This window comes from Aplidium turbinatum, chromosome 1 (genome assembly GCF_918807975.1).
Source record: "Aplidium turbinatum chromosome 1, kaAplTurb1.1, whole genome shotgun sequence".
Lineage (NCBI taxonomy): Eukaryota > Metazoa > Chordata > Ascidiacea > Aplousobranchia > Polyclinidae > Aplidium > Aplidium turbinatum.
Genome location: NC_137472.1, coordinates 27,992,010 through 28,006,664, shown reverse-complemented (window position 1 = coordinate 28,006,664; position 14,655 = coordinate 27,992,010).

Below are 14,655 nucleotides of genomic sequence, written 5' to 3'. Positions count from 1 at the left end.
TGTGCAAACTGGCCTCTAGTCCAATGAGGTGGTTGAGGTGATATGAGGTCCAATAGACTACAGAAGCATACGATAGTGCAGCTGCATGCCGCATATATATTTATTTGATAGTGTAAACTTAACTATTGCATTTATTACAGCTTTAGATATTGTTTATTTCAATGTTTGTAAGTATCTGATCACACTTAACTTAATTGAGTTTATATAATGTTTAATAGAGGCAAAACTTGCATTTGGCTTCTGAATAAGCATCCCATTGAACACATCCTGGGTAGTGTGCACTCAATCCCCTTGTTTTTTACTTTTTTTTGTACTATTGACTTGTAGATTTGTGAGATTGTTCCACTAGCCAAGAATCTTTGCTGGTCCAAAAATCAGTAGAATTGGGGCACGTTTATGTGGGCCACCATCCCATTCAAATTTTTAGGTTTGCCATTAAGTAAATATTGAATTACCGGTATTTTCACGCTTCTCAACAGAATTTGTATGTTTCAACAAAATAATATGCATAAAACTTTTGCCTGTTCGACTATCTATCGTACAGGGAATTAAAAGAACATGCTTGTCTATACGAGTTGTCTGTGAATTCACATTTTTCACGCGTTGGAATACGGTAGCTAAAAATACAACTCCAGTGAGCGGAAGTGGTCTAAAATTCTAATTTCACACTCGAAATAGATCAAATACCATAGAAAGTTACCAATATAGGCTAGTAAGTTTGCTACATGAAAGCCTGGTATTGAATCTGTATGTATACAGTAACTGTAAACTTTTACTAACACATTTTGTCACAGAAGGCAATGTGATCGACTAGTCTAATCTGTGCAAGAGGATATTAGTTTTTTTCCTTTCTCAAATTAGGTGTGTCTTTTCTGTTAGCTTCCACTATTTGTAAAGTGTTTTGATAGTGTTCCTCGTTTCTGGCACAATGTAGGTGATCGGTGCTCAGTTTAACTCCATGTTCAGCCACATTGTAAACAGCTTTCTGGTACGACTCTGATTCAGACCATTTCTCTACTGATAAAGGAAGAAAATCATCATTTATCTCTAAAACAGAGAAAAAGAACCGAGTGTCCTTTGTGATAAAATCTGTCAGTTTTGATTCCAGATTGATTTCTGATGGAAAACGTGGTCCGTAGCTGGCCAGTGCCAAACCGATCTGCTGGTGTGAAAACAGGATCTGTAGGTTTTACATGTATAAGTTCATCAGCCATCTGATGTTTACCTCTTCCTGAACTTCAGAGCTGAACAGTGCCAGTCTAGTGGTACCATCTCAGCAGAGAGATACCAAAATTGACGTTTGAAGCTACGTTCAGCAGCATCTGATATCAACTTATGCACTGCTCCATATCTGAGAATGTTCTTGTACATAGTCAAACGGTTCCAAGGAGCATCTACAGCAACACTACACCGAAACCAATATATACAGTAGACGAGGGAAATAAAATTCATGAGATCTTTCAGTTTAGCCACTTGTGAACCTGATGTGATAGTTCCCTTAGGTAACTTAGCTATTTGATTTTCCAGTAGCACCAATTAATAGGAATGAATCAATTTGGCCATCCATCTGGCCTTGTGTGTGGCGCCAGAACGGTAGAATTTCACATTTTGTAGACCAGGACTGATATAAGCAATGCACATTGCACAAGTTCATAAGTTATTTATAGTCGCCTCAAATGAACTTGTATTTGCTTTGTGCAAGTTGAACAACGTCATCTTTGAGGTTCTGAATGAGATCGTGTGTTGTTACTGGAAAGCTGTTGATATCCAGTGTACTTAGCAGTTAGCCACTGTGGAATAGAACCCCAGTTATTGCGGAGTCTCATGAAGATGCTCATTTCTGGTTATTTTAAAACCTCTAGCTTCAAATCTTCAAAGATACATGACGCAACGATTTCACCAAAGTGATGTAAACAACCTGACCAGAGAAGTTCCTTATCTTAAAAGTTACAGTAGAAGCAGTTTTTGCGTTTCTTTTTTTAGAGTGTTTTTGACGTTTTTCTGCACTAAGAATCCTACTTTCTTTACTTCTGACTCGTGCGAATAAAATAGAGTCAAATCCGGCGATTGTGGCTGTCCTGTCTGTCATCATTCCTTTTAAGAATGATATGTCTGCAGGATTTGATATAAGCTCCTCAACAAAACACTAACATACTGATTTCGCCTGAACCCGTTGTCATGCATTTTGTGTCCATTACTGTAATGCTATGGATAATTGGATGCACAAATTAAAGTCAACATTTTTGCAATTAACTTCATACGGTAATTGTTTGCTTTTATATGTTTGCTACAGTGTATTAACAGCAATACCTTTAGAAGCATTATGAATTTGTTTTTCTTTGCCCTTTTTTAAAAAAAACAATAAATTTCCAACTTTTTCAAGCATTTTTGCTGAATAAAGGCTCTGATGTCATTTTGCTAGCCCATAGATGATTTTAGACTGCAGAAATGACTTCCCTAGACTTGATTTAGTGGGGATAGACACCAAAACCACTAGCCTGCACCCACTAGAAAAAAAATTATAGTCAATTTAAGGAATTTTGCCTCGGCGGTCACTAGAGAGCTCTTGGATAGGGGTCAAACGGGGTCAAAAAATGTTTTTTCAAGTACCAATGTAAAAGATAGCCCAAACTGCATCTTTTGGCAGATGCACTAAGCTGAACCTAAAAATTCGTTTTTTTTGATCCACCCTAATACTTAGGCTACTATTACATTCAACACCATGACTCCAGATTTTGCTGATAATTGCAGAATTCTCTTTTCATCTGTGGTTGTATAGGCCTACGATCAACTCCTAACCGAGCAGCACACAGTAAAGAGGACAGCAAAAAGCTTCACCGGAATTTGGAAAGATCTTGCGATCGAGCAAGCTCTTATGCGCTCAATTAAGTCGCGTGGAGGATTGACGGAAGGAAAAGTATGCAGAAAGTGTTTGACATCTTTGGGTTTTTAATGTGAGTCACTCGGCAAGTATTCATGAAGCAATGACGCAACTAAACAAGGCTCAGTTTTTATGAAGTAGGCTAACCAGCATGAAGAGTTGGGTGCTTCAAGAAAAAAGAGGGATTACGAAGATTGTAAAAGTTTCTGGCCTGGTTAACAACGAAAAACCCATTCTTGGTACCAGATGTAAATCTATCTTCTCTTTCAAACGGTCTAGTACTGTCCATCGCTGGAAAAGATGACGTCAATTGTGAACAAGCAGAGCAAATTGGTCAAAATATCCAAAAAGGTTTAGATGGGGTAGCAATTACTATCGCATCAATCAATTGATCAAACCATTAGAATCCTTAATGGAAGTAAACAAAACAAAAAGTAGTGCAAGTGGTATTGGTTCGAAAATCATGTTCAATAGGATGTTTGCTGCTGCTGAAAGAGAGGAAAGCCTTGAGCAATTTTTCGAATTCGAGTTGACTTCAGAGCCAATGTCGATGTTCAAGGAAGGCATGATGAGAAAGCCTGACAAACCCTCTCTTCGAAAAATTATTTTGCCTGGCTCTTTGTCGCATGCCTTAGAGGAAATCAACAAGCAACTTCTGTTATCGATGGTGGTGCATTAGGCCTAGGCTACTACATAAAGTTCGCTGGAAAAAAGGAATGAAGTTTTCGAAAGTTTGAAATTCGTATGTGAAATATATCCAAAACCATTATACCCATGCTGTTGTTGTGTTTGATGTCTATCATGACGAAAGTACTAAAAGTCACGAGCACTTGCGCCGAAATTCCGTTCCACAGAGCACGTTTGTGAAAATTGATCCGAGCCATTCACTTCCTTTTACTCAAGATCGCTACCTCAGCTGCATCGAAACCAAGGCTGAATTCATCAAGTTTGTTTCTACCCTTCTGAGACAATCCGAAGTTGAAGTTCACAACTGCTCTGATGATTTTACAATAACATCTACAATACATTGAAAATAACTGATCTACACAATGAATATTGAAAAACGAAATGCACAAGAATGAAACTGCAAACTAGAGGAGAAAGGCACATCGCATGGCGGTTAATTACGCGAGGCAAAATGCTCTGATGATGCTGACGGTTCCATTGTAGCCAAATCCCTTGATTATGCTTCTCTTCGAAAAGGTCCAGTAAATGTCATTGCTGATGATACTGCTGTAGTTACGGTACTATGTTACTGCATCATTGGAAGACTGACACTCATGATGATATTTACTTCGACCAAGGAGCGCTTCAACAAAGCTTGGAGAATCAAAGAAGCCAACCCAAGTATCAAAGATATTTAAGAAGATCTTCTTTTCCTCCATGCATGGTCAGGATGCGACACAACGTCATCAATATTTGAAAAAAGGAAAAGAAGTTTGCGAAAATCAGCAACGCTGAAAGAGAATTCTGCAATTATCAGCAATGTGTGGAGTTCCCAAAACAAGGTCGGAGAAGCCTCTATAACTGCATTCAAGATCTGGTATTGTGGCAATGAAGATTCAACGCTTACTAAACTCAGGCATGTATTTTTACATAGGGATTATATAATAATGTTTACACTTTTAAGATATTGTCGAATTCTAGATACCCTGTATGTAATATTTATCTTTGTTTACATTTAGACATGACAATTACATGTATATGGCATGCGAAGGGATAATTGCACCGGAAAATCTACCACCGAGCCAAAGAGCAGCCTACTTCCATGGGTTACGTCGTTAGAATTTAAATTCAATGTTTGTGAATGGGGATGGAGAAACAATAGCAACAACGAACTTGTCCCAATAATGACGGATATGTGCATATAGTACCAGAAGCATTGACCAAAGTAATAAGATGCAGATGTAAGAAATCAACGAAAAATCCATGTGGAACGAAAACTTGCACCTGTCGCAATTATGGAATGGCATGTGTTTGTTCGTGTGGTGAATGTCATGGTGTGGAATGTAATAGTATAGTAGCCTAAGTATGCTTCAAATACAAAGATAGTTTCACATCTTTTTCGTATCTAAGTAATAATTTGTATGAACGACATATTCCAGAGACTAGACGAAAGAATGAAGACTTTTTTTCACTTCTGCATAACGTCGATGTTGGTAGACCTACCGAAGAAAAGGAATTCTCGTACAATGAAGATATGAAACGGGACAAGACGAGGAGGAACGCAACATCTTTGTCGTTTTCGATGATAGCTTTAATTAACGTTTCGCTTACTTTGTTTAATTTTTGTTATAGAATATAGAAGAATAAGTCCAACAGTGACGAATAATTTCAAATTTGCCTGAAATTCACAGATTTATCCTTTTGCTTAATCGGTAATAACTCTTTTTCTGTACATTTTCAGGGTTCTTGTTAATAAAAAAAGTTGTTCCCCTTGAAAAAAGCTAAAAAATGATGTATAATATGTCCTATTTTGAAAAACTTGAAGTTTTCATAAAGGGATTGTGACGTCATTTGGAAAATGGGTCCAAAAGGGGGTTTCCCATCATCCGATTAATGGGGATTTTTTTCTGACCCATTTGCATAATATGGGGAAGGTCTGAGAAAAGTATCAGCTTGATAAAAAAAATTTCCCACAAACACCACTTTTTAAGTTCCCACAACTGCACTAGAAGTTATACAACAGATTAGGTTTATAAATTCTTAGAAAAATGAATAAGTAAGTTCTGGTGCTACTTCTCAGCTTCAACTAATCGCTGCTTAGCGATTTTACTTAACTTCCAATTGTTGCTGACTGAACGCAAAATGAGCCAGGAGAGGCACAATGTTGCTTTTGCAACGACACAATTCCATTGTTTAACAATGCAGCTACAGTAAAAGAGAGACTCCTTTTTTATTTTTGTATTGTATTGGGCGCAAATTAGATTTTGAAGAAAGTGGAAGTCACAAATTTAATTTTTACCAACCGATTTTTGCGCCCCTATTAATGTGGCGCTCATGGCTCGAGCCATGTCTGCCACCCTAGGTAGGCCTACGCCATCATTACTTGAACTAATCCTTTTTGTTACCGACCTACTGTTACCGTTACATGAGTGTTTCGCTATTCAACAAATATATACTTCAATTTATACATTAATGTTTAGTTGGTTGATTTATGAAGTGTCAATTATGCACTAAAAATACACGAGAGCCACGTCAGCAAAATAGTGAAGTTCATGTTCCGTTACCAGGAAAAAGAGGGGAGCTTTAAAACAACGAGGCAGACGTATATCGTGAAGTTGGTGTAGCTGATTTATCCATTCATTTCAAGTGTCCACTTCAGACGCAGAAATTGGGTCATCCCAACCGAGACCTTGCTTGCACAAATCTCGTAACTACAACTTTGGTTTCAAGATCACTGGAGCAACAAACAAACCTCAGGAGATCATATAGCGAGCTCATTGCAGACAAAATACCTTTGCGGGTCAGGGGTAGGGACGGTACATTATGGGACGCGCAACTCCGTTGTTCCGCCAACATTAGAAGGGTCAATTTGACATTTTTTACGCTGTGCGCTTTTTTACGCTTGCTTTTAACTAAAAACCTTAAATTATTTTAAAGCCAACTTCACTCTTCTTATACAGTATAGTATAACCCACAAAAAGTACAATATTTTGTAAATTAAAAAAAACGTAACCCTTCTAGTGTTGTGGATAAGCCAAAAGCGGATATACTTTCGCATCCCTATGATCTACAATCCCTAGTCAGGGTCCTCCCAGGAAGAGAAATGTTAAACCTAAACTCATCGGTGAACACGGTCCAACAGACATCCAACTACCGGTATTCGTTAATCATTATAACAATCCTCATTAAAGGTGTGGCTTCTTAAACACTTGGAACGCTCATTTTCAGGTATCGATTCCAAAACACCTTTGACATTCGACAGCCACTTGGTTAAATGAAAGCCACCTTTTCTCAACAGCTGAATGAGTTTTGATATCACTCGTATTCCTTCTTCCCGAGAGTTCACAGACACTAAACAGTCATCAACATAAAATTTGTTTTTGGCAATTTCTGTAATGGCTGGACAAAGAAGGCTCTCAAAGTCCTCCACCGCCTGTCTTAAACAGAATCCAGCACAGCTGCCGAGAGAGGATGTTGCTCCAAACAAGTGAAACATTTGATGTGGGACCGGCTGTTTGTCCATATATCCCCGGGCCACCAGAAGAAGCGTAGTGCGTCGCTGTCTCCAGGCTCACTTTAATTTGATAGAACATGGCCTCGATATCAGCAACCAAGGCGACAGTTTCCTTCCGAAAACGCATTAACACACTCACAAGATTGTTCACTAGGTCAAGACCTTGCATTAAGGCACCATTGAGTGAAATTAAAGCAACCCAGTATCATGCCAAACACGTTTTCCTTCCTAATAAGTAAACCATTTTAACCCATACCTACGTCATTTTCTAAACATTTTTGTATTTTTTCATCTAAGCTGCTTTAAATAGAAAAAAGGGAACAGAAAATAAAACTGTTTACATTCGCCCTTTGACGGAGAGAGACGAAAGAGAATAAAAATTAGAACGTAGCCTATACAATTTGGATGACGGCTAAACTGTGATAATTCGTAATCTCTTGTTATTTCGTTATTCTATAATGTTTAACTTCAGTTTTGTTATAGGCTATGCCTATAGCTTACCCTACAATATTAACTTTATATGAACACCTTCAGAAACGGTAACTAAAATTATAATTCCAGTAATAATTGTGTGGAATCATAGACATTTTGCCAACTATAAAACGTCATTGTATTTCGTTTTAGGCTATAGCCTAGACCTGCCCTGAGCTGTTGCGTCATTTTTTAATGAAATTGGGTTAATTTGGTACGGTAGGAAAAAGTTACGTCTTTTATTTGAATTTACGTCACCGACGAAGTTTGTAGTTATCATGTAACCACAAACAAAAATGCGAAATTTTCAGCAAAATGGAAATTTTCAAAAGCTGTGAGAAGCTGAAGGAGTCTTTGACCTAAAAAAAAAAAATGTTTATTGTGTTCTCGCCGTGTCAATTATTTTGTACTCGTGCGTTGTTGACCAAAATAAAACAGTTCATCACCGGTAGGCTAATAGTTCAAATGACTTCAATTTTTTTTTTAGGTTAATTAGATAGGCTATATCTAAACAATATTGTGTCTACCCAAACTAAAAATATTTTTGGAAAAAATTGCGTTTTTGACCCCATTTTTTTATTTTTGGGCCCCATGAGGAGGCTGAAGACAATTTGTTACGAATCTTAAATTTTGTCATGATTGTATTCTCACTCATTGGCACCATTTCCCCACTACCCCGAAAGAATTTAAAAAAAAAGTTCAAAAACGAGCCACCCTCATTGAGGATGCTAATGGTGCTAGTAGCATGGGGTACACTAGGCCAACTTCTAATCTGTTGAGAGAACAAATCCTGATGTATCGGCAACCGGTGAGTTGTGGGCCGTGAGTGCCTTTAATTATATTAATCAAAGGGATGGGTATTTTGGCCTATTGTCATTGTCACTACTGTCGCAAATCACTCGGCCGACATTTCTGAATTAGCCCCCCGTTAATTTTTTTCTGGGTGCGCTACTGCTTCCACCCTTCACACAGGGAAATTCCAGATCACCTAGGTGGGGGAGTTCAGACAGTTCCAACTCGGAATGGCATTTGGAATATAGTCCAGTCGTTGAAGGGTTTTACCTTGACTTAATTGGTGTAGGCCTAAAGCTGAAATTTCGCACATTGGTTCTGTTTATTGTGTACAATGACCAAAAAAAATCCCCGTGAAAATTGTTTGGTAAAAAAAAGTTATCCGCTATTTTCGAAATTCCGCCTTTTTTTTCAAAATGGCGGATGTACAAATACTGAAAAGTTCAATTTTTATGAAATTATTGTTAGTGTTGGTGCTCATTTAAAAGTAAATTTCATACTGCAATTATTTCACATTGGCAAAGTTTTGGTCCACTGTGATTGCCGGAGGACGTTTACGGATACACGGAAAAGGGTTCAGGGAAAATGCCTGCAAAGAAATTACGATCTGTGACAAGGAAATTCAAGCTTCTGAAGCCTCCAGTATACTGCGTCAAAAGGGTGCTGATGGGATTAATGCTGCTAGTACTAATAGAGGGGACAACACTGTTGCGACAGCTGGTCGATAAGTATACACATAGACTGCCTGTCACAATCAAGGTGCAATGCCTCGCGATGGCTTGCTTTGTATCTTCAACGAGCGTGTTGTTTTGGTTGTAGAATTCTGGTGCGATGTGTTATTATCGGTTATGACCTGAAGTAACCTCTGATTACGAAATCTGTATTATGTAAAATGTGTTTTCTGGAATCATTTTCCCTACGTGACATTCTAGAGACTTCTGTTGTTTACATTTAAATGCTGCTTGATAGAACAATGGTTCTTTATGATGTAACCTTACGTAACCTTCTCGAAGTTACTGGACTGAACAACCAACTATAAATAGTGGTGTAGTTTGTGTAATGATTATTATGATAATTATTATTATGAGTTGATTATGAGAGTTGTGCTATGAGTTGTGGATTGGTAGTTGATGCAGAAATTATTGGTGATTGAGACTTGAAGTAATTGAATAACTTACAAGTAGATGAGAATTGGTGCTGATATAAATTGTGTTCGAAATTAGAGTTATTTGCATAGACTCCTTAAGTAAAGGACTGGAACCTCCCATGCTCGGGGTTTGTAACTTGAGTCCGAATGATTAACTTGAGTCCTGGCTTAAATGACTTCTAGAGAAGCTAGAAATACAATCTTGGATTCTATATTAGGGTTTTTGAGGATGGCGAGTTCAATAGTGTTACTTTCAACAATACCTGAGGTCATTTTCAAGGTCAAAATATCAAATTTTAAGGTCAAATTACAGAATTTTGGTCATTTTTGCCCATTTTTACGTCTAAATCGTAAAGCAAAACTATTTCAAAGAAGTCTGTGACGAAATATGATATTGTGCACCTACTGCATCTATTGTGTAAGATATTTTCTCTACACTGCGTAAGTTCTTTGAAGTTCTTTTTGTTTATTTTCGGAAATATTTTGGTGATTTCATATGCCCTAGCAAAACATTGCGGTTCCAAGCCTTTGTGACGTAACAATTTATTGAAATCAAAGCTGTAATTTGCATGGCAAGACTGAAATGCGTTGCCGGTTTCATTTTGCTGAGTTGTTATCCTTTGTAGATGCACGTTTAGCTAGTAGTATAATGCTGCTTATACTACTTTAGCTAACATTCAATTGAAAGCTTATGTCCTCAATGTAAGTGACAAAGAAAAGCCTTTGGGATGCCTCAGGGGGCAAGAAAAGCTTTCCAACTAGTGATAGACATTGTCTATTATAGTGTCATTTTGTTATGTATTGTCAATTTGTGAATTATATTGTAATCATTGACTCTTTTAGATAATAGATATAGTGTTGAGAAATACATATGATGTTTATGTAATAGCATATTTCGTCACAAACTTCTTTCAAACAGTTTTGCTTTACGATTTAGACGTAAAAATGGGCAAAAATGACCAAAATTCTGTAATTTGACCTTAAAATATAATATTTTGACCTTGAAAATGACCTCAAACGGTGTTGAAAATAACACTATTGAACTCGCCATCCTCAAAAACCCTAATATGAAATCCAAGATAGTGTTTCTAGCTTCTCTAGAAGTCATTTAAGCCAGAACTCAAGTTGATCATTCAGACTCAAGTTAAAAACCCCGAGATCGTCAGTTTCCAGTCCTTTACTTAAGGAGTCCATGGTTATTTGAGAAGCCGTTCGTTAAAGTTCTTCAAGAAGTCAGATTATCATTTCACTAGTAGAATTATTCGACATTTAATTGACTGCTTTTCGGTTTGACCCATTAAACTACGTCATTGAACCTTTCCAAGTCTTTTTCCTGGTAAGAGATAGAAAGAAATCGTGACACTGCCGTAGGCCTAAACGTTACACCAACCCAATCGATAGGCTATAGGCTACAGCTTAAGAAGAACAGAGAGGAAAGTGGGTCCTGCGTCACGAGGAAACGAAGTGTTCGAATTCTTGATGGCAATTTCGGCAGTAAGACTCCTTTTTTTTTGTGGGACTCGAGTTCTCACGGACAGACCTGGCTTTAGTTTTGTTAAATCAGATGTTTTTGCAAGAACTATATTAGAGTGTTGTGAGAGACGTTCTGACGATTGCTCATTTGCCGTGAAAGGTCGTATTGAATGATGATGATGATGATGTTTCGCCCTTCGTTTTCGAAGATGGCCAATGAGACTGAGATCAAGTTTCTTTTTTTAGTGTTGACTTTGGTCAGTGTAGGCTACATGAGTGCGGAGATGGCTGATGAGGCCTATCTGTGCGGTGAAACTTCTGCTGCAGGATGGACATTGGAAGGATGGTTGGCTAGGGCCAGGGTTGTTTGAGGCTCGGGCCTTGCGATGTTCTCGTTTTCTGACAACAGATAGCGTACGGTGTTTCTCAGCTGATTCTGCGCCTTTATAAATAAGACTGCGCCATGTTGGTCGTTCTGCGGCTAAGTCTTCCCACGAATCTACGTCGATGGCGAATTCTTTCATGGAAGCTTTTAAAGTGTCCTTAAAGCGTTCGTATTGAATATTGAATCGTTCGTATTGAATTGAATATTATAAATACGTATCGTATTGAATATTACGGTGGCGATTTGCATGCTGCACTGTTTATACCATCATTCTTGTAGTGTTAATTTTATATATGGATTTAACGTAACCTTGTAAATCGGCAGAGTATTGAGGCAAAACGTCGAGAATCTGGGCGACCGAACGATGAGGAACAGGACCAGACATCTCTAAAGATGTGTTCACATCTTGAACAGAATGATGAAGAACAGTTAACGATATCAGACCTCAGATTTAAAATGAAGGAGTTTTTATAGCAAATGATGATTGCCTTCCTTATGTATCAAAATATCTGAAGACCCAATCGATGAATCTATTTATATAACTGAAGGTCAGGGCCTTCATGACATTGTCACTATGAGAGAGAAGACATCCGAATTCCTCCGATCTCATTACCTAAAAACAAGGCATGAGGATTAGGGTGGAGTGAAAAATTATTTTTTTTTCAAATCAAAAAATCAGATTAACCAAAAGTGGCGTATGGACCTAAAACCAACTTCTGAGAAGGTTTTGGGTTTGTCCCACTTACACCCAGGTGGCCCATAATTTTTAAAGGTCATCCGAGAGTCAAATTTCATGAAAATCCCATAACTTGGAAACCGCGGTTAAGCTAGAATGTTGGTTTTTGGCTTAAAATTTCCAGAAGGTCCATGTTTATATATGCTCTAATGCAACTTTTGTCTCTATTTTATCTACATAAGCTGATAATAATAAAAAATGACGTTTTAGTTTGAAAGTTATATAGCCTAACGTGAAGAAGTGAAAATGCTATATTTGAACTATTTGCACCAATAGTTACCGTATGTGTTAAGGCATAATAGGTACAAACTGACTAAGTAGGCTACTGCTTAAAATACTTTCTAAGTAGTTAGTACAAAACAAAAGATATGCAAGCAACAATCATGGATATGTGACAAAAAAACTCAATCCAAAAAATAAGTAGCAAAGACTCATATGCAATAATGTTACAATGTCATTTGACATTATCTTTAGTTTCCATGAAATTTATAAGAAACTACTTACAATCAGGGTCGCATTATAAAAATTATCTTGTGGTGAAAAAATATTAAAAACCTTCAACCTGAAAACATCAGGACTATCAAATTCAGAAAAAATGTATTTCGACTCTGATCCATTGCAAATTTGGGCAAGGCTGACTGGGCTTTGGTAAAGACCCTTGCCAACCTTAATCTACCACTGTTTGCAATAAGTGTTACAAAAACCATGACATCAACTCATTTATAATTACACGTATCCAATAACAATACACAGCCAGGGGCTCCGAAAGGGGAGAAGTCGGGCAACTTTCCCCCTAGCATAACAATGTAAAGGAAAAACGAGTAGTTTTTCGTTTTTTCCACGTTTGAGGGGGGCCCATTTTTGCCACTAAAATGATAGTGTACCAACTTAAAACAAACAAATTTTTGAATGAAATAGGCAGTTCCAAGCATTTTTCGATCATAGTATCCTATATGTAACTTCAAATGTATCTCATCAAGAACGAATCATTCTCGCATTAAGATAGGCGATGTTAAACTGCTTCAAGACGTAAAATTTGATGCTGTTAAGCCTACTGATTTCTGCATCATCAATTTTCTATTGTTTTAACTTGAAAACTGGTACTGCTGCGTTTGGCTAAGCGTGTGGCCTACTATTTTTGCTTGACCAACAGAACCTTGACTTCAAAAACTGCGTTGGCCAGGCGTAAGTTCGCCCTGTTAGCTCAGTGGTTACGCGCCCTGCTCAAGATCACGCAGCACTGCTTTCACTCTCGGGGTCATATCATTTTTGGAGTAATTGATCTACTGTAGCTTGTGTCATTTTCCGGAATGGCCCGTTTCGGTGAGTCCGATCCCTTAACGGGGGATTTTTCAATTTTTTTTTTAAATTATCGGGTACCGTAGCCTAATTATCATTGCCGTTTTAGGGTTAGGGGTTTGGGTTAGGGGTTAGAGGTTAGGAACTCACCGAATCAGACTCACCGAATAGTAGCAGACCCTCATTTTCAAGTGTAACCAGGCCAGATAGGAAATTCAAAACAAAGCTGCCTCATTCAAGAAGCCTACTTAAGCAGTTTCAAATCCATGCTTCTCTGCATTTTGTGGATTACAATTCTACATTACAAGCTACAGTAGATCAATTACTCCAAAAATGATATGAGCCCTTGGCTGGGTAGCCTATTGCTATTGGATACGTGTAATTATAAATGAGTTGATGTCATGGTTTCTGTAACCAGTGATGGGCATTATCGGCGATCTTCTTCTTCATTTGAACCTTCTTCGCCACTCCAAGGGTCGAGGGGCTCTGCCTTTTACCACCCTTGGGCAGTGGCGGCGACGCGGTCTAGATGTTTGGGCAGGTGTCGAGCAGCCATTCAATTGATTTGTCATCCAGTTCACGCAGACCACGCACACCATTTGGCGCATGGTAGATGGCGCAATTACAAATGGTGTGGTCTACGGTTTGTTCCTCCTTGCCACACTCACAAATCGCGGATGGAGCCATCCCCCATTTGTGCATGTTCGAGCGGAATAGTCCGACGCCAGTACGCAGGCGGTTGAGCCGCACCCAGGCCTTCCTTGGCAAATGCATTCCGGTTGGGTGGTTGCTGGTGTCGGAGATGAAACTTTGGAGTCTTGAGGAGTTCTTCTTCCACTCCGAGCTCCATTGGTGGTCCGCCCAGGTAGCCGCACTGATGGATTGGTCTTCAGCAGTTTTCATCAGGAGTTGTGCGGCACGTACAAATGGGTGTCTCGATTTCAGTCGCTGAGGTTTCTCGTTCACAGACTCATAGAGACTTGAGTAGAGCAAGTGGTTGGGGTTCGTAGCGCGACGAGAAAGAGACAGGATAGCTTCTTCGCGACGAAGCTCAGCTGGTTGGATGCCTGCAAGGACAGGGAGATTTTCCGATGGTGTAGGTCGCAGGCATCCTGTCACGATACGCAAGGCGTCATTTATGGCAGTGTCGATTTGATGGCAGTGGGCACTGCGGCTCCAGACAGGTGCACAGTATTCTGCTGGAGCGTGAACTAGCGCGATGGTGGCAATGCGCAGGGTATCGACTCCGGCTCCCCAGCCTGAGCCGGCCAGACGCCTTAGCAAAGCTGTG